This window comes from Silurus meridionalis, chromosome 14 (assembly GCF_014805685.1).
Source record: "Silurus meridionalis isolate SWU-2019-XX chromosome 14, ASM1480568v1, whole genome shotgun sequence".
Lineage (NCBI taxonomy): Eukaryota > Metazoa > Chordata > Actinopteri > Siluriformes > Siluridae > Silurus > Silurus meridionalis.
In genome coordinates, this window is record NC_060897.1 from 21,331,430 (window position 1) to 21,353,295 (window position 21,866).

The 21,866-nt window shown below is 39.8% G+C and overlaps 1 long non-coding RNA gene across 1 annotated transcript in view; it reads right to left on the reverse strand.

Moving 5' to 3' along the window:
* Nucleotides 1-325: 325 nt before the first annotated feature.
* Nucleotides 326-21,866, reverse strand: part of LOC124397045 — an 88,693-nt gene continuing 67,152 nt past the window's right edge. Inside the window, exon 5 of the long non-coding RNA XR_006927877.1 lies at nucleotides 326-573. This is a non-coding gene — a long non-coding RNA (uncharacterized LOC124397045). The remainder of the gene's footprint in view (nucleotides 574-21,866) is intronic.

Consider the following 21,866-nt stretch of genomic DNA (forward strand, 5'->3'; position numbering starts at 1 on the left):
TAAAAAAGTCAGAAAAGTCCAAAATCTGTTGCTAATTTTATGAGAAACGTCAACATTTCGAGATAGTAAGTTGGAATACTGAGATGAAGTCGATATCTTAAGGTAAGTCGGAGTTTTAGGACAACTTTAGGAAAACTTGCCAATGGGGGTCATGACTACAGTCGTGCTTGTTGGAAAGTTCTGAACAGAAGTTTTATCAGAAAAATAAAACCCTGCTAAAATAATGTGCGATACAACTTATAAAACTTGCTAACGGTTTATTTCAGTAGCTGGAGATTTCTTTCTGACCTTGTGATCCAGTTCATCCCAGAGCAGTTCAGTAGGATTTAGGTGCTGTGACTGGGCAGCTCATTCCATGATAGATATCACTCCAGACGACTGTTTGCTCTCTGAATAACGCTTACAGAACTCGGGCGTACGCTTCCACTCATCGTCTTGTTGTAAGATGAAGTCGGTTTCAAAGACCCGCACAATTTCTTCTTTTAGAGCCAAAAGTCCACATTTGGACTCCACAAAACTTTCTTCCAGTCCTTCACTGCTTAATTCTTGCTACAAAGCATGGGAGACCCTTTTCTGGAAAGAAAAAAAAAAACCTTAAAATATTTAAAATAAAATATATAAATTGATGGTATATTAGAAGTGTGTTAACGTAGTACTGGAATTGAACTATTGTCAATACTGCTGTTATAGAAAACTAACCAACACCATCTGTTCAAATAGAATTCAACAGTATCTACTGTATATTATGGAAAAGAGCACAATATAGGATCAGGGCTGGACCAATTGCATTAACTCGACCAAAAGTCGTATTTGTTCTTTCCTCGAGAAACCTGAGCATGAAAAAAAGAGAAATCCAATTAATTCCACCTTTGTTTAACTGATAATCTGAAACGTCTTGTTTAGAGAGAACGGCTTTCACTGGCAGCTGTTTCTGATATTGTTTGGCAAAGTGGAGCATTTCTGAAGGTACCTTTGCCAAGCAGTGCAACTTCGGGGAAAATAATATTGGCCCAGGCGTCAGACAGATTGAGCTAACACTGGCCTTCTGCCATCAGCGGGAAGGTGGAGCAGCAGAGGACCCAATTATTTAGCAAAACATCCGTAAAGACGCTTCGCTTCTAATGATGTGACACTAGCAAAACACACAGGCTTCTGGGGAAAAGAGTGTGTGTGTGTGTGTGTGTGTGTGTGTGTGCGAGCGTGATCGCTGCTCTAAAAACATCGCACCGTACATCTCTATGTTCAATATCAGAAATAGAGACGAAGCGTCTGTGTCTTCTGAACGCTGTCCCTGTTTTCTCTGCTTTCACACGGATCGAAAGCCCCGGCGAGAATTGCAGCAAGCGAGCGGGGCAAAAATAATGGTATAAATATATGATTACGTTGTCCGACGTTTTCAGAAAGCTTTTTGATCGCAGCGGGAGGTCGAGGCTGGATTGGAAAGATTTGCAGCCTCCGAGCTCGGAGGTACCGCCACCTGTCACCTGTCCACTAACACAGCAAGCAATCATCCAATTTCAGCCACCGCACACTTGGAAAGGTCAGCCACAAAGTGCTTTCTGCTTTTCCGCAGGGAGAAAAGCAGGAGGCTGAGGAAAGGGGAAAAATGATAGACTCCTTTTGAATTTCATTAGCATGTGTCTGTATGTGGTAAAAGCAGTAAACCATGGGTTCTCAACCTTGGGGTCAGGCGGGGTCATGTGACCTGTGGCTGTAGATGCCGGAGACGTTTTACCAAGAGTTGAAATCGTATTAAATGAACAAACTTTGTATTATCATATTCAGCAATGATGTACAATTATAATATTTAACAGATATTTGCATGTTGTATGTGTGTGGAAGCTCATTATAAGTGGATGTATTAAATCATGTTTGAGGAATGAAGTCAATAAAAAATAATTGTTTGGATGTTTGAGGCAAGTCAACGTTATGGGATAAATCAGTATTCTGAACTAAGTCAGATTTTGAGATAATTCGCCATTTTGAGTTTCTGGTTTGAGCTCATTTGAGATACACAAATAGGAAAAAGTCAAATGTTTTAGAAAATATTTTTGAGATTTTAAAACAATTCCCCCCTGTCCTCTACATCTGTCTCTTTCACACAACTACCTGCATGTCTTCCCTCACCACATTCATAAACCTCCTCCTTGGTCTTCCTCTTTTCCTCCTACCTGGTGTCCTTATCCTCAGCATTCTCCTACTGATATACCCCATGTCCCTCCTCTGTACATGTCCAAACCATCTCGATCTCACCTCCCTCACCTTGTCACCAAAACGTCCTACATGCGCCGTCCCTCTAATAAACTCATTTCTAATCCTGTTCATCGTCGTCACTCCCAATGAAAATCTCAACATCTCCAAAAGATTTTAGATTATAAGTCAGAATTCCGAGATAATAAGTTGTTTTTTAGAAAACAAGTAGATGAATAGATCTATTTACTAAACCAATGCAAGAAAGTACAAAAGTGAATGCTCCACACCTGCTGGCATGCAGGCCCTGACCCAGGCTTTGGTAAACTTTACTTTCATATAAATAATATATCAAATTAAATACATAAACTCTACCAACAATCGCTCCTGCAAAGGTTCGCATGCGTGAGGCCGAAATCAGTGCTCTTCTGCCTTTCAAATAAAATCTTTTCCTGAATGTAGCCGTCGACATTAGATGTCAGGGGTTGATTGGATTTTAATGTGGTAAAAATGTGCAGCAAAACCTCCCAAACACTACATCTGATGTACAGATGGCTGCACCAGTGATGGCACTCATTTCAAATTAAAATGAAAGCATTTGGTTTCGTAACGCACGTCTAGCGTCGTAAGCGTCAAAAAATGGAGCGAAGGTGATATGCGTCCGCCATCCGACCGTATATCACGAGATCGCTGCAAATCACGGTGTGTATGTGTGTGGTTTAGTGAGGAAAATGAGTTTTGAGGGCGAGGGAGGGGGGGGGAGGAGGATGGATGGAGACGTGATTTCATCGCAGTCAGTGTGAGTTATGTTTCTTAGCGTAGACGTCACTGAGCTCTCGAGACAAAAAAAAAAAAACGAAACAAAACCGAAAGTGGGTCTTTGTATTGTTAGGTCCGTGTTCCACGCGTCTCTATTTTTTTTTTGTCTTTGTGAAAACTTTGCGAGTGCATCGTGCCGGCTTCAGGAAGACAGCAGAAGTGAGATGTGCGAGAGATAAGAAGCACTTCAGGCACTCTGGGCTCACACTAAAAACAGACCGCGAGCTAATCAACACACATCGATCACGAGCCGGTGTTTCAGGAGGCCCCGTGGCTCGAGTGGTCGTGTGCCTTATGAAATATTGAGACGTGAGAAGTGTTTGTTGTTGACTTTGATCCATCGGCTGCCTACCTGTCCATCTCTGACGCCTGGGTCGCTGCTTCACATCAAAGCCAAGGGTTTTTTTGAGTTTTTATTTCATTTTTTTCCGCAAGACTCGACTTCTACCCTCGTTCAAATTCGCAAAGTGTGTCTTATTTATGCTAACGTTGCCTTCGTGCCTACATAGTACACCACACGTGTGTGTGTGTGTGCACTTTAGTTATTTATTTAGCAGCCTGCTTCGGGAGTCCGCCTAAACCTGCCAAAGGGTGCTTTGTTTGTGAGGCCACGGCTGTTTGCTGCATCCCTGCATAATGCCTCCCAAACAGATCGTAAGAATGTCGGAAGCGTAATTAGGGAATTCAGGTGTTGTGTCACATGCCTGGAACAAATACCCGCGGATTTCACGGATCACGACGATCATCCAGGATTTAGGGTTTTTAGCTAAGTGCGATTTTTTTGGTGTGTAAACTTCGGCTGGAAGAAAAAGTATAAATACAAAAGTTTTCATTATTATGTTCGACTGTAATAAACTGTAGTTTCCCATTCCTAGTCTTGGTTGGCTGGATCCTGAAGTGGCCATCTGCTTTTCTCCTTCGGCACAGGTGTAAAAAGTGATTATTCGATAATATCCGTTGTAATCGTGGCCTTCCTTTCAGCAAGAACAAATGTGAGTATGGACGGTTATGAATGAGGGTCTGTGGGCGGATCTAGTCCTTGCATCATTTTTATGAGTCAGATTCGTTTGAAAATGTTCATGAGACCAGATGATCAAAACTCTTTTTGTGACTGAATGAAATCTATTTGAACATCTTCCCAGAAGAAGTGGACGTTAATTTGACAGCCAACAGGGGCTACATGTGGAATGTGGATGTTGAAAAAGCACCGATCTGAAGCTCAGGTGTTTACAAACTTTTGTAGTGTACAGTATAATTAAAGTTTTGGAAACGGACAGTTTTTATGGTCTAGCTGCATCTTTCATGATGCGCCACTTTGGCCTGCTCCAAGGCAAGAAGTGTGACTGACAGGTGTGAGGTAAAAGAAAAAAGTTCTGCTTATTACACCTTTAAGTGAACAGCAAGAGAAAAGGCATGAAGAAAAAAAAAAAAAACTCCTCACTGAGCTGACAGCTAGCCGCTGCTGTTGTGAACATCTGTTTAGAAAAAAAAACAGCTCCCGACTAAAAATGACTTGAATACGAATTCATCTCCTTTTACTCAAGAAGAGGAAAAAACAAGTGCGATTAAAAAAAATGCTGTGACTACTCGCTTACGTGGTGGTGGGGGGTCTGTTTGTCAGGTTGCGTGAAATTTTCGAGAGCGAACGATTTCAAACAGGAGCAACAAGACGATTTGGCCAGGATCGATGAAGTGACAGATTTTCTGTAGGATTGAATGTAAAAGTTAGCGCATGTTACCCTTGTGATATTTATCCTTTTTTTTATTGCTACTGTTCTCCCAGGATTTTTCCTCGTTTTTTTTTTATAGTTTCTGTACATCTAAAATAAAATGGCCAATCGTATGCATTAAATCCGATCCTCAGTAACCTTTTGTAGTAGAGCTGTACTGAAAAGAGGAATGTTCTCTTCGCAAATGTCTACTCTTTCTCGTTTTTTTCATTCTTTTAATAAAATCGGTTAAAACGTGTAAATAGGCCATTTTCGCTCCAGTGTACTCACCTGCCTGAAGATCATCTAAATCCCGTGCGCCTGTCATGAATGGCGCCGAGGTTAAAAAATCTGATTTGCGCTACATTCGTTCCTTTTTTGTTTTTTTTTCTTGAAGGTCACCTTTACTCAACCAAAGTACATTGAAGTGCAGAATTTTTGGAAATCCTCTTGTATGTCAGTGGTCTTTTTTTAACCTTTTTAACCTGTTAAGAAAAACACTACAATAAAATTGGGACACCTGAATTTTCCAGACACGTGCTTCTTTTCACAATTGCATAAGAAGTCCTTGGAGGCAGCAGCATGAAATTTTCCCTTCTCTTGAACTGGGAAAGCCAAAGCCAGCTCCATGAAGATCTGCTTTACTTGGGTTGGAAGATCTTCTGCTATAGACCTCCAATTCAACTGAACAGCATTGGGATGAATGTGAACGTGACAATAAAATCTCACAAATTTCCATAAAATCTAGTGGAACATCTTCCCAGAAGGTTAGAGGTTATTATAATAGTAAATGAGGACTAAATGTGGTTCAAAAAGCACCAATTGTATGCTCAGGTTCCAACAAACTTTTTCCTATGTACACTTAGTCCTATGTCATTTCTACAGTAGCAACAATTCATTTCAAGTATGAAGGAGAAGAGGAAGATTTAGGAGTTGAGCTGTGACCCAGGGAATACCACAAAAGACAATCACTCGAGCTCCTGATTGATATCTGGAACCCTGATCTCAGACGTCTGTCTCCAAAACGACACCGTTTTATACCAAGTATTTAATAAGATTCCTAATTAAACCGAAGCGCATTAATTGCTCGAGGGCCAAAAATAAAGCGTGAACCAAACAAACAGGTGCCGGTTTGCTAATGAGCGCTGGGATTCAGGTCTCAGGCTGACAAATCGGCTAATTCCGGCAGCCTCCTTCGGCGCCGTACGCCCGGAGACTAGCGGAATGACAAAGCGGCGCCCTCGTCTCCGCGTGCCTTTCCCATCTACCCGTCCTGATTGAGGAGATCCGGCTCTGAAAATACACGGTAGAAAATCGGATGATGAACGACGCGGTAACGGGGCCGCGCCAGGCCGTGAATTGATCGACACCGTTTCGCAAACAAGAACGATACCCGGTGGGGGGCGGCCTCCGGCGTGGGGTCCCGCCCGATCTTTCTGGGGCGATTTCGTTCTTTTTTAATTTTCTCCAGAGGTCAAAACCCGCCCAGTCCCCACGTGTCATCAGTAACCGAGCATAATCTACCCACGGACTTAATGACGCTGTCAATGTGCGCCTAATGGCTCTGAGCCTGGATGCTCCGTATTAATTTGGGCAGCATCCGTACAACGAAGGTTATTTTTTATTGTGTCTGTCAGCCTCTGATAAACCTGCTTTCCTCCTGCCATCCATCAGTTCCTTCTATTTTTCCACTAGCCTCATTCTTTCTGCACCTCTCTGTCAAAACCTTCTCCTGGCTCCCAACACGTCACCTCCATTTTTAGTTTCACAGTCATGTTTTTATTTTTTTAACACAGCTTCATATTACTATCTAAAAACTGACCCATCCCTCTTACACACAACACACACTCCTCCAACACCTTTTTGTGTCCTCGTTCTTTGACGAATGACCCAAACTCTTGCATCGATTTCCAAACCAAAACAATTTGGGAACAAAAACAAGTAGCAGTTTATCACATCGATCTCCCTCACAATTTGGCCCCTTTTAAAGTGGTGTAGATGAAAAGATAAAAGACGTGGGCGCTAAAAGACGAGTGCTGGTTTTAAAACAGAGGCCCACGTGCTCGGCACATTTTCTGTTCCCTTCTCTTCGCTCTAAAATTAATCGCGGCTTTATTCTTACACACACACACACACACACACACACACACACACACACAATTCCATCTTTTTTTTCTTCTTTAAATTCTGTTTTGATGAATAACACGCCACGCTGTTTTGTCACCGCTTTGCAATGCAAGCATGAAATTGGTGGCGCCCTATACACACACATATACACACATATACACACATATACACACATACACACACACACACACACACACACACATATATATATATATATATATATATATATATATATATATATATATATATATATATATATATATATATATATTCACACAAAAAATTGCTATCTTCTCCTGGTTTTCGTGTGGGATCGATGCACAGAGAGGACTCCTTGCTTTTCTTTCAAGGGCTTTTGAGTTATGGAACTGCTGCATGAATGTCAAGACTGTCGATACGGCCGTTTCCGAAAGGTCGTGTCTCTGTGTGTGTGTGTGTGTGTGTGTGGACGGTAAACATGACTGCTGTTCTATATCTGGTTGCGCGTGTGCAAGAACGAGGCCGTTCAACATGCATCAGTTCGCAGCTTCGGAGGTGTGAATTCTCGAATAATGCGTGCACTCTCACACACACACACACACACACACACACATATACACATATACACGCATGCCACTGGGAAATGAAGGTGACAAACCATGGAGAAACAAAACAACGACACAGAATGAAGACGACGTCCTGACAAAAACACGCGCCGGAAAATCATTGGCACATTTAATCTAAAAAGTGATACGCCAAAACTTTTTATCCGTTTCTTGATATTTTTACGTCCACAAAATAATATAGGTCCTGTTTCGTGTCGCTTATCGTTACTTCGCCTTCCTTAGTGTTTTTTTTAACGCAGGTTTTATGTTCATATTACTGAAATATGCGAAAACTCTCAAATGCAGGGCCCCAGGGACTCTGTCCTCAAGGAGGTAGGGGACATTTTTGTCCTCCTGAAATGCAGCTTCCTGTTCAGAAGGCCAAAAGTCCAATGAACCAAAATTCCACAATTCAAATTCAAATTCACAAGTCAACAGAAAAAACATGGAAAAGTTACTCTCAGCCAATGCATGATAAAATATTTTATGATGTAATCATTTCAGTCTTTTATTTATTTATTCATTATTTATTATTATCTTTTTTTATTATTTAAATATCTTTTTTATTATGAATTTTAATTAGATTATTTATATTTTTCACTTTACTTCCTCTTCTTATTATTAATATTAAGAAATGTAACATAATATCTTCAAAAACTACTACAAACAATAAATGTATTATCCCCCTAATTAAGTACTATTTTTATTTGTATTTTTTCTTTTTCTTTGTTACATGTTCATTATGATTCAATCATTTTACGGTCAGCAAGACGTGAACCGAAAATTGAATAAAAAGGCGTGTTTAAAAAGTGAGGTAATTGTGAACGCGTGCTCGTTTTTACAGTCCATAAAGCTTCGAACAATTCCCGTTTTTATTCTCCGATCGTACAACACACGACCGACCGCTAGTGCCTATTCAAACCTAATGGAGGAGAAGCAATTTCAGGTGTGAAATGAAAAAGCTATTTGCCCCCAAAAAAACAACAACAAACAAAAAAAAAAACACTCGGTCACGAACTCGGAGAAAACGTTTTTGTCGTGGTGCGAACGCTGAGGATGCAATATAAAATTCCCTACAGAGATATGCCCTGACCCCCTTCCCAAATCGCATTACGCCAACTTTTTGTTTTCGCTTTGATGGAGTCAAGTGTCAAGAGCACCTTTTAATAACAGATTGGATTTGATTATAAAGCGCTGGCGAGGCACACTCGGCCCCGGAGCGCCTGAAAGGCATGGAGCTTTGCCCTGAATGCGTTAGAACGCTACCTGCTTTCAAGACTACGGCCAGATCATCAAATTAACCTTAAAACTGTGTGAAAAAAAAAAATAATAATAAAAAAATTGTTTCCATAGTTACCATAGTGGTTTCCGATGTGGTAAAATTTTTTGTGGTTTAAACCTTTAGCATGTTATATCCTAAAGTCTCTGAACACTAGCTACACCTTTCATTACATTACATCAGCTGTATTTCAGTGGAATTTGACAAACATACTTTGGAGCTTATGAAATATATACGGAAGGAGTCTCCAGTGTCGGTGAACTTGAAATCTACAGGACTTTTGTACTTCAAAAGAGAGAACTAAAAAGAGAGACAAAGGCAAGGAATGTCTGTGAAATTCAGTTTTGCGAGCATACCGATAGGAAGAAAATCATTTGAGCGCAAATCGCTAGTTCTCAAATAATCACCTCTTTCAGTTCAACTTAACAATGGACATAAGTTTATCTCTAATCTCTATTCCTTGAGAGGAACCAGACTCAATAGGGAACCTCATCCTCATCTGGCTGGCACAGAATGTCCATTCAATACAGTTCGAAGAATTCAAGATGAACTAAAGATTAATCCAGCAAACTACAGCTTGATTTTCTAATCTTAATTCTAAATCAGGAAATTCTCTCTAATCATCTCTCTCTGAAGGCTAATACATTACATCACATGTATGTCGTATGTACGTGACAAATAAACAACCTTGAACCTCAGACAAACAGAAGGAGCTCGTATTTGAAGTTTGTAGGACTTTTTTCTTTTGCCTCAAAAGGTGAAGAAATGGATTGGTGTATAATGAGAAAAAAAGGAGAAGAATTGCATGGACAAAAAGACAGGAGGTGTAGCTGGAGCTGAAAATGCTGCAGGATTAGGAAACGTTTATTAGAGGAACAAGGTTTTGAAGACAAGGTGAGAGAAGCGATTAAAATGGTTTGGTCACATTCAGAAGAGGGACATGGGGTATACCGGGAAGATAGAAGAAAAGGCCGAGAAGGAGGTTTATGGATGTGGTGAGGGAAGACATGCCAGTGATTGGGTTTGAAAGAAGGCAGATGTAAACGATGTCAATGATTGCAGCCGAAAGAAGGAGAAAAAAATGAGGAAAAATGGAAGTAGCTGCTATTATTATTAGCATGTAGAAATGGATTGAACATTTTTGCTAAAAGGGTCATTAAGAGAAATCGTTGCTAATTAGCGAACAGAACATGAGGCTTTTAAAAAAAGCTCTATTTAAAGGGAAAGAGATGAAGAGAGAGGGATGAGCGATGGAGAGAGAGAGAGAGAGAGAGAGAGAGAGAGAGAGAGAGAATCAAAAGCAATAGCCAGTGAATTTCTCAGTTAACCTTCTGTCCTTTACTCGGTTTTGTTCATAAAGCCTCCCGCTGCTAAATGAGCTAGACGTCCCGCCACGCTCATGATTGAAATTCCCCTGATGTGAAGCAGGACCGAGGATGCAGGTGAGATCCGGGGACCATCCCAAAGCACAGCCTCAGTGACAAAAAACACTGTAATGTTAGAGGGGTTTTTTGCAGCAGTAATAACACACAGAGACAATATGTGATGTTTCCACATCTAAAATCACAACCATCCGAGGGGGGTTTGTGTATTGCCAATTGTGAAACTGGCGTCTCACACACACACACACACACACACACACACACACACACACACACACACACATACACACACATACACGGCCAGATGGTTCCAACATCCGTCTCGATTCCTCCGAATGCTTCATTTCCAGCTGCAGCTGAATACAGTCGCGGATCAGCCGGTTGATTTTATTATTTTTTTTATTTATCTTTTTTTTTTTTTTTTTTAACAACATGCAGCTGTTAAAGCATTAGTGACAAGTGCAACATTTACATCAGGGGTAGAAAAAAAAGTCAATGTGGTAACAAGACGAAAGACAAATAAAATGAGACAAGTACTTTATGAAAAAAGAAAAGAAAAGAAAAAAAAGGGGGAAGAAATTTACAGTGTGACCATTTAAGTATGATTAACATTATAGAGCCTGCCAATGATGTGGAAACACCTTGTGGTTTTTGAGATAAATGCAGGTTCTTTTGTTTCTTTGCAGCAAACTAGTAAAAAAAGCTAAAATGCACAAAAAACAATTTAATAGTGAATGAGTGGAAGAAAGAAGTTTTGTAGAGTCCAAATGTGGCAAGAACTTGTGTAAGACGGAGAACCAGAAAAAAGATGTGATCAGACTGCCTCACCCCCACAGTCAAACATGGAGGTGGAAGCTTAATGGTTTGGGTTTGGTTCGAAGCAGGGAAAGTTGGAGACTTATTCCAGAAAGTGAAAGGAATCCTGAACCAGCATGGCTCCTATTCCATACACCATGCATACATTCATCTGGAGTGTTATCAATCACGTAATATCCTGCACCTAAATCCTATTGAACTGCTCTAGGATGAACTGGATCACAAGAAAGAAAATCCCCAATTAGTGAAGAACGACATTGGCAAGTTTTCCAAAGGCATAGCAAATTGTTTTAGCTGAATGTTTGGAGAAATGAGTGTGTAAAGCTGTTTCTTTATAGACATACTAATGCAATACAAAAAGAAATTGTACCGATGCAGGTCAAAAGCTTCAGACTAAACATCAGAACATGGAATAGATCTTGAAATGTTCTCTGTCTGTGTGTCAGACAGACTCCAGGTCTGATTTATTATATAATATATAATACTTAGGTAAAACCAGAAGCTGAAGAAAAAGTACCAGTGAGAAAATACCAACTGACTGCACTTTGTTTGCTTTTCGCCTTCAGCTGTGACACCAATTAAAACTCTCAGGAAGTTTTACTGAATCCTATATTTGTACAGTAGCTGTGTGCTAATTCTGCATTAATTGTGGTGCTGCATCTGTGAGCGGTTTATAGACGCGTGGTACTGTCATGCTGTGTGAGTGTAAGGCTCACCGGGTCATCGAGGAAGCAGGAAATCAAATCATTCAGGATCGAGAGACGGAGAGAGAGAGAGAGAGAGAAAGAGAGAGGTGAAGAAACCCAGAGGAAGTCAGCTCTGGTGAAAAGGCCATTACTGAGAAGCCCTATATACACAGGTGGCCCTGGGGAGGAAAGATAGAGAGATGAAGAGATGGAGAGACGACCGTCGATTAAGTGCTGCTTTTCCGGAGGGAAGTGCTGGTTTTTGTCATGGGTGTTTAGTGTCATGTGGGGGGAGAGATGGAGGGCACAGGGGTTGCACTCGTTCTTTTTACTATTTGGTGCTGAAAGAATTCTGTTTTATGGCAAATAATTGCAGCCATAATTTATTTTCCCTTTTTCCAATTCCCACAATTTTCATTTTAACCTATGAGGAAAAGCGTGTTTAGTATATCCTCTTGCATGTCAAAGTTTTGGCACCAGTGAAGGTCCTTCTGTTTCACTTTTAGATATGGATGGGGCTTTGAATGCTTTTATTAAAGTGTAAGGATTTTAAAACATTAATGAAAATTGGCCAAATAACAAAAATAATTAACAAAAGTGCCCAACTAATGAACTAGTTACTTTTTTTCCATTAAATTTTTTTTTTTTAACATCTCGAAATTCAGCAAAAAATTCAATTTATTCTCGACTCAAACTAGGACATTAAAAGCAAAAAAGAAATTCAGCAAAAAATGATAGGGTATAAAAACCTTTGCTCTTATCTAGTGTGCCTCTGTCACTTGTGTTTCAATTAGAAATGTCCTGTCAGTACTGCTTTTTCTGTCAGTAGTGATGCTCTGTCATTAGTGTTCATCATGTTAGTATTGTTTATGTGTCAGTAACGATGCCCGTATCTACAGTTTTCTATGCCAGTAGTGCATTTTTGTGATTAATGTGTCAGTATAGTTTCCCTGTCAGTGGTGATTATTGTGTCATATAGTTTTCTTGTCAGTGGTGATGCCCCAATCAGTAGTGTTTCCCTCTCAGTATTAATGAATGTGTCAGTATAGTTTCTCTGTCTGTAGTTATGCCCTGATCAGTAGTTTCCTTGTCAGTAGTGATTAATGTGTCAGTAGTTTTCCCTGTCAGTGGTGATTATTGTGTCATATAGTTTTCTTGTCAGTGGTGATGCCCCAATCAGTAGTGTTTTGTCAGTAGTGATTAATGTCAGTAGTTTTCCCTGTCAGTAGTGATTAATGTATCAGTAGTTTTCCCTGTCAGTAGTTATTAATGTGTCAGTAGTTTTTCCCTGTTAGTAGTGATTAATGTATCAGTATAGTTTCCTTGTCAGTAGTGATTAATGTATCAGTATAGTTTCCTTGTCAGTAGTGATTAAGTGTCAGTATAGTTTCTCTGCCAATGGTGATCAATGTGTCAGTATAGTTTCTCTGTCAGTAGTGATGTCCCGATCAGTTGTGTTTCCTGTTAGTAGTGATTAATGTGACTGTATAGTTTCTCTGTCAGTAGTGATGCCCGATCAGTTGTGTTTCCCTGTTAGTAGTGATTAATGTGACAGTATAGTTTTCCTGTCTGTAGTTATGCCCTTATCAGTAGTGTTTCCTTGTCAGTAGTGATTAATGTGTCAGTAGTTTTCCCTGTCAGTAGTGATTAATGTGTCAGTAGTTTTCCCTGTCAGTGGTGAATAATGTGTCAGTATAGTTTCTCTGTCTGTAGTTATGCCCTGATCAGTAGTTTCCTTGTCAGTAGTGATTAATGTGTCAGTAGTTGTTCCGCCAGTGGTTATTATTATGTCAGTATAGTTTCCTTGTCAGTAGTGATTAATGTATCAGTATAGTTTCCTTGTCAGTAGTGATTAATGTATCAGTAGTTTTCCCTGTCAGTAGTTATTAATGTATCAGTAGTTTTCCCTGTTAGTAGTGATTAATGTATCAGTATAGTTTTCCTGTCAGTAGTGATTAATGTATCAGTATAGTTTCCTTGTCAGTAGTGATTAATGTATCAGTAGTTTTCCCTGTCAGTAGTTATTAATGTGTCAGTAGTTTTTCCCTGTTAGTAGTGATTAATGTATCAGTATAGTTTCCTTGTCAGTAGTGATTAATGTATCAGTATAGTTTCCTTGTCAGTAGTGATTAAGTGTTAGTATAGTTTCTCTGTCAGTAGTGATGTCCCGATCAGTTGTGTTTCCCTGTTAGTAGTGATTAATGTGACTGTATAGTTTCTCTGTCAGTAGTGATGCCCCGATCAGTTGTGTTTCCCTGTTAGTAGTGATTAATGTGACAGTATAGTTTTCCTGTCTGTAGTTATGCCCTAATCAGTAGTGTTTCCTTGTCAGTAGTGATTAATGTGTCAGTAGTTTTCCCTGTCAGTAGTGATTAATGTGTCAGTAGTTTTTCCCTGTCAGTGGTGAATAATGTGTCAGTATAGTTTCCTTGTCAGTAGTGATTAATGTGTCAGTATAGTTTCTCTGCCAGTGGTGATTGATGTGTCGGTATAGTGTTCTTGTCAGTAGTGATTAATGTGTCAGTAGTTTTCCCTGTCAGTAGTGAATAATGTGTCAGTAGTTTTCCCTGTCAGTGGTGATTAATGTGTCAGTATAGTTTCCTTGTCAGTAGTGATGATCCGGTCAGTAGTGTTTCCCTGTCAGTATTAGTTAATGTGTCAGTATAGTTTCCTTGTCAGTAGTGATGCCCCAATCAGTAGTGTTTTTGTCAGTAGTACATATTCTTGTCTGTAGTGTTTGTGTCAGTGTTGTTACACTGTCTAAGAGTAATACTTCCATCTGTAGTGTTCTTTTTGTCAGTAGTGCATATTCTTGTCAGTAGTGTTTATCGCATCAGTGTTGTGTCACTGCAAATAGTGATGCCCAGATCAGTGTTCTTTTAGAGTGTAATGCATTTTCTCTTTAGTAGTGCTTTTCCTGTCAGTAGTGCTTGCATTAGTAGTGATGCCCTATTATCATGTATTTTCTTGTCAGAGGTGTTGCTCTTTTAGTGGTGTCCTCCTGGGTATTTCCCTGTCAGTAGTAAATCATCTGGTCAGTAGTGTATTGGCTTGTCAGAAATTTATTTTCTTGTCAGCGTGTTTCATAAAGAGAGCCTTAACTGTTTGGTGTAAACTCTCAAGAACCTCTATTTGTAGCTGCATTAGTTAAAGTACGGGAGCAAACTTCAGACACCAAAAGTTTCTTGGCAAATTGAATACACCTGAGGAAACGGATTGTTTCTCAAATTAGCTTCTTAGAACCAGACAATTTCTTCAAGTGTCTCAAAGTATTGTGCACAGTTCTTTTCTACGAAGCGTTGTCATTTTCCGAGTTCCTGACGACCTAGAGACACTGTGTTGTCTGTAGAAAAAAACATTATTTTCTGAAGATTGTGTTTAAAATGCTTTTATCTCCCTTAGAACCTGTCCACTCAAAAAGTTCCACCTCTTGTACTTCCTCACACGTGAACGTTCACATACTGAGAATTAAAGCGCTCCTTCCCGAGGTTTCTCCTCAGGCGCATCTGACCTGGAACAAAGGCATCAGATAAGCGAGTGGGTGCCGAGTGAACGCTCTACGTGTTATTTGGGTCAAGACCGATAAAGCCAGAGTGAGATTTGCCATCTGCACAGGCATGCGGAAAGAAATGCGTGGGTCACTCGGCACTCGTCAGAACTTCTGTACCCTCTAGGCGAGGTCACGCGCTTTTTTACAGACCTTAAATTCGAACAATAGATTATGTTCACCCCTGCAGAACAGCATCGGCGTTAGGGAGAGCGCAAAGGGAAAAAAGGGACAATGGGCTCCGGGTTGATTTATGGTGACTCTGGGAGCCATAATGTGGACGTGTAACAAGGAATCAATGGGCTAGAAAAATGCTAACAGCAGACCTTTATGGCCCGAGCCTCAGTCTCTCTGCTATTTAATTAATTTTGCTCGTTTTTCCTCCTCTCTCTGTCTGTCTCTCTCTCCCTCTCTCTGTTTCGCTCTGTTGACTGAGATGTGTGATTGAGAGGTCGATCAGCGCTGCTCGTACGTCTCCAGCAGAATGCTATGTGGGGATGCTCGTCAAGAAACACAAAGCAAAACAGCAGTGACAGATATGATGAGTTTTCTCTGGCGAGCGGCTACCTCCAGGTGAGAGAGTTCCACGGGAGGAAAATTATGAAACGAGGGAAGGTTAACTCTTTTGTGGCTTGTATAGATTTCCTGAAGTGTTACCGTGACATTTCTTTTAGGAGTTGCTTTCCTACTAATGTGTGATCAATGAGTTTATAAATTAGACATGTTCGATGACAACAATTCAATAAAATACAATTTAGAGATATTGCAATGCACAATCAAATGTAATAAAAGGAAAGGTAGAGACTACGCATTGTCATTGATTCCATGGCAAGCACAGAGGCCACGCCTCCTTCGATGAAACCGAAAAACACTAATTATACCCATATTTATTTAAATTTATTAAAATACTATATTTGGTTGACTTCATAGACCACACAAATTTTAATCTAATTTAGAGGCCACACCCATTTTAGTCTGTTTCAGACATTAAGTTCACACCCATTTTAATCTAATTGTGAGGCCATGCCCTTCAAACACAGAGGCCACACCCATTTCAGTCTGATTCTAACAGAGGCCACACCCATTTCAGTCTGATTCGAACACAGAAACCAAACCCATTTCAGTCTGATTAAAATACTGAGGCCTGTCTGGTTCAGAGACCACACCCATTTCTGTCTGGTTCAGAGGCCACAGCCATTTTTGTCTGGTTCAGAGACCACACCCATTTCTGTCTGGTTCAGAGACCACACCCATTACTGTCTGGTTCAGAGGCCACAGCCATTTTTGTCTGGTTAAGATACGGAGGCCACATCCATTTCAGTCTACTTCAGATGCCACACCCATCTCAGTCTGGTTCAGACCCAGAAGCCACACCCACTACCATAACTGACTCAAGTATGTTGCATAATGTATATTAATGTTGTTAAGATTGTGTTGTTGGTGTGTATTCTTGCTATATCTTGCCCTGATGTATATGAATGCTGTGTGTAACTGTTGTACTGATGACGGGTTTCGATGGTACGTGTTGATCCTGTGTGTGCCCTCACCGTGTGATGATGGAGCCTTAATGGTGTGTGCGGATGTATTGATGTTCTGTTGTTGTCTTAACAGTGTGTGTTGATGTACTGATGCTGTGTTGTTGTTTTGATGGTGTGACTTGATATATAGATTTTTTTGCTTTAGATATCCTAATGGTGGCTAATGATGTTTTGAAAGTGTACATTGGTGCTGATTGATGTTGTCTTTCACTAGTGCACGTGTGGTGTGTATTGACGTGTATCACTAGTGTGTGCACTTCCCTCCCGCCTGCCGAAACTGCCGGAATTCCTGAATCTGTTATCTGTTGTTAGCTTGTAGCTTAGCACTCTGAGCGGTTAGTACTGTTGACCTTTTAGAGCCTTGATGGGAAAATAACGCAGAGGAATGGAAGATGGATCGCTGAAATAGATGCTCAAGTTCATCATCGGCTGACCTCAAACAACATCCCCGACATGAAAGATCGACTGTACTGTACCTAGCATTTGTAATGACGGTGAATAGATTCTGAACGTTTTAAAGAAATGTACATTTATTATTTGGTCAAAAATCCACGACTTACAACAGAGCAGTTATGTGGTTAAGGGTCTTGCTAACATGGTCTGGCAGGGGCAGCTTTTTGGTGCTGGGATTTGAACTCAAGCCCTTCTGATAATCTTATTCACTTCTCCAATAAATAGTTTTCTGATGGACACGGCTGGTGAAATCGACCTGACATCTTATAAAGAATGAAAAGGCACCACAGTTTTCCCCAGTTCAGTCTTTTTACACCATCATCATGATATAATGCATGAGTCATCAGTAATAGCAGGAAATAGAGTGGATATTGGGAAGAGGTAGCTCAGTGGATAAGATTCTGGTGGTCAGACTTCTGATCGGAAAATCAAGAGTTCGAATCCCACCCTACCAAGCAGCCTTGAGCGAGGCCCTTAACCCCTTAATGGCTCGGTTATATGCACAAACTAACTGTACGTCACTCTGCTTGAATATTAATTTGTTTGATATCACCCCCAGCACTGCCTGATAGTCTTCTCTGTACATTTGTGCTTATGGGTATATGTTTGTCTGTAAAAAAAACTACATTGGATGAGACCATTATTACTTTCTAAGTACATCAGCCTTTTAGCTCTGGTGCAAAACTTCAGATGCGAACATTTTGCTAAATCAGTTCCTTTAAAAACCTACTTTCCCGTATCACGTGTCCCCTGTTTCAAGCGTTGAAATCAGTGGTCCCCAAGATTTTTGCACCAGTTTAAAATAACACAAGAAAATATTTATTTATTTATTTATTTTTGTTTTAATTGAATAAAAAATACATATATATTTGTGTGTATGTGTGTGTGTGGGAGGGGGGGGCGGGGTTACGCACATAACCAAACACAATGGAAATATTATGTAACGATTATATAATATGATCTAATTAAGAATTAAATCATGATCTAACTATAATTATCTATGATTGATCAATTAAATATCTATAATTAAAATGTCTCTCAACTTAACGTACCTTAAGTTTTATCAAATTGGCACAGGCAGAAGTGGTCGCCTTTTCAAAATATGAGATTAGTCAGTAAAATGGTCAAATAAAAATACAAATTATTAAATTATTTACGGGCAAGTACAGGTCCAAGGCCCGGCATTTAGTGTCCCCTTATTGAAAATAATTTGGAATTAAAAAATGAATTAAAAAGATTTTGTTCTTGTACCTCAATAAGCGTAATGAGTCATTGGATGAGTGTTACACGAAAAAAAAAAATGTTTATTCAATTCATTTCAAAGTTTAGTGTGTGAAACGTTCCTGAAACTTTTTTTTTTGTGTTTGTGTGTGTGTGTGTTCGGCTTTAATTGATCCTGCTTCTGTGTGCTTCCGGCAGTCGTAAGCCCAGACGATAATCGGTATTTCGTTCGAAAGTGTGATCTTGATTCGCTAATAGAGTGCCAAGCAGAAGCGCTGCTTTTGTTTTGGCACGAAAGCTCCGAGGGGACTCGGGTATTCGGTTTTCGTGGTCTGGAAGCACTGACGGAAAGCCAGAACGTGTCGTTTTTTTTTTTTCAGAGGTGATTATTGCTGAAAATCATTTTCTTTTGTTTCCCCCACACGTAGAAAACAGATGTGAGAAGACTTGCTCGTGTTTTGTTGTGTTTTAAAAGAGAGAACGTCGTACGTTTAGAAGAACAATCCCTGGCAGAGGAAAGAGTAGTAATTAGCCCTGTGTACTGCCACTGCCTTATTGCCCCAGACAGACTAATCCTGTAATTACACTATTAGTCTGGCCATTTTCCCATTTTCCTCAAGATGTAAACAAGTACGACTCGCTAATTAGTCTTCGCATTAACATGACTTATTTTGTGAGCCACCTATGAAGCGTGCGGCTTGTAATCAAAGAGCAAACAAAAGTTTAAAAAACTCTAGAATACAATTGCCATGACACAGAAGTAATCCTCTTAAAGCTTTGGCAAATATGATTACCCGGAAAAACCCCAAAGCTTTTAGTTTATATAATGCTACCACAAAGCAGGAGACACACAATCGTATATGACGTCTTTGGTTGTGATAGCCGTTTTAAGGAAGAACCACGTATGGCTGGAAAAGTCAGGTGTCCCAATACTTTTTGCCACACTATCGTATAGGACATCTTTGGATGTGGTAGCATGTAATTTTTCCCTTTATATGCACTCTGTACAAGCATGATAATACTTCTGTACACAAAGCCAGCTCCATGAAGATCTGCTTTCCATCAATTGAAGCGGAAGACCTCCTTCTATAAAGCTTCAACCCTTTTGAACACCTTTTGACCTCCTCACCTTAATCTTACTCAAATCTCCACAAAAACAATAAAAAAATCTAGTGGATTTTCCTGGGAAAAGGTATTCCACTAGATTTGCATAGGATATTACCGTAAACAGTACTGGAAACAGTGGAGACTTGCATTAATAGGAAAATAATCAATTTACAGGTGATAGCAGCATCCAAGGCGGATTTTTTCTACTACTACATCATTCGACTCAAATCAACTCCAATTACTGAGAACTCGGCTAATCCTCTTATGTTTTCTTGGACATAAGCTTATTGTGTCAAAAGCAGGATTTTTCTTGTGTAAAAATATTAAAACAAAATGAAACTCAACATAAAATATTCAGCATCTGTTATGAGAATGGATTAATGCAGTAGCTGCACAATTGTCAAGTCAAGTGAGGCCATGTGGATGCAAGTGTGTAAAAGGAAACAGTTCCTTTAATATAAATGTACAAAGGAGGCAAAATGTAACACAAATGTACGATACAAATACGCAAATACACAACGTGATCAAGAACGCGAACGAGAAGCGAGAAAAAAGCGTGGAACGTGAATGCACCTTGTGAACGAACAGAGAAATATTACATGCACAAAAAACACATACACAACAAGGAAGTAATGACAAGACTGGGTAAAGAACATTCATGAAAACACAATAATTGCAGAACCGCATGAAAGCTACAAGCCAGGTCCCATTCCCCAAACTAAGCATGAGGAAAGCTCATTTCCAACAATGTGAATGCAAATTCCTTAAACTGCAAACACACAAACCCCCAACATGTTAGGAATCGTATATAAATATATATTCCATGAAAAATTCCAATCAGAAAGCTGAAAAGTGAGCAAAAATAATGGCTCCCTCTATTTGTCAGCTTTACTGTTATCATAAAGCTCAACACTATTGATTGCTAGAGGAAAGGGAATTTTATTGGCCATATTTCCTGGCTGAAAAGTCATTTGTAACCTATGAAGACTTCAGGTTTTTTAGAACATTACCCAGTGATTAAATGCACTACTGCTTGTTCAGCATCTATTAGGATAACGAGGTGATTCGGTCGCCCTGCGTGGGAAGAGTTTTGTTCGACAATACACGCCGCGAGAGCCGCGCCGGTTTTCATGCCGTCCCATAAAATCCGCTTCATAAAATTACAGTTAAGGGAGACGGTGTTATAATATTTATATTTGCCAAAAGTGTAAATTTGTTTTACAGCCCGAGAGTAAAGCCGACGTACAGCTTTTTAATGTAGTGATATGCTGTCAGAAATATTTCGTTCAGTTAAATCTGGCACTCTATAACTCTTTCTACACAAGAAATTCTAAGGCACTGGTACCCAGACCTCTATATACCAACTCAAGTTCATTACTGCAATTGATTAAATACAAAATCAAGTCTCAAGTCATTCACTCAAGTCATACGAACTCAAATGATTCACTCCAATTATTACGTAGACTAGAATGGGTTGTTCTAGTTTTGTCATAGTCACTCAGCTCAATATCAGCTCCAATCATCACTTAAAATAGTTCAACTCAACTATAATCATTTACTCAAATTTAATTTAACTCAATTTTAATCATTCCCTGAAACTATTTTAGCCCAACTCAAATCAGATGCTCAGACTACTTCACGTAATAACGTGGCAAATTAATTAGATAAACAACTTGACCCTTCGCTGGTGGCACCGTTTACACGCTGAGACAGAGGCTCGGTGACAGAAACTGTACACGCAAAACGGGATCGTAGGAAATAATGAGATAAATAAATATAAATATAATACAAAGCTTGCAAGTGGCACCTTGGATTTATGAACTATTTATATATAAAAAGAATTTCAATAAACGGAGTCCTTTAACAAATGTAAATACACCAGCTCCAAGCCAATGAGGAAGAGGGTGTCACGAAATTATAATAAAAGCGTGCTCGTGTCCATTGTCTTCGCCTGACAGGAACAAATAACAAACTGTCCTCTTGGATTATTGTAATCACTAACATAGCTGCGCTTGTGTCGAAGTCTGCTGTCGGAAAGAATTTGGTTTGAGGCTTTATAATTTACAGACTAAACCTATAATCAAATGCCTTTCACACCCCTATTGTGCTTTGCCAGGTGTGTGTGTGGGTGTGTGTGTATGTGTGTGCGTGTGTGTGTAAGTAGGTGCATTGTGTGTATAGGCATGCCAAGAGTGTTGGCCCATAATAAATCACCTCTGCAGGTAACCTTCTTACCTTCAGCTCTCATTAATTATGAATATAATTTTTCTGAGGTAAACGCTTCTTGACAAGGCATCTTAGAAACATCCATACACTCACTCGTGCAACGCGGACAATCTTTCAGCGGAGCGTGCTAAGTGTGTGTGTGAGAGAAAAATGTCTTGTCGTAAAAGCTTTTGAAAAGCGGT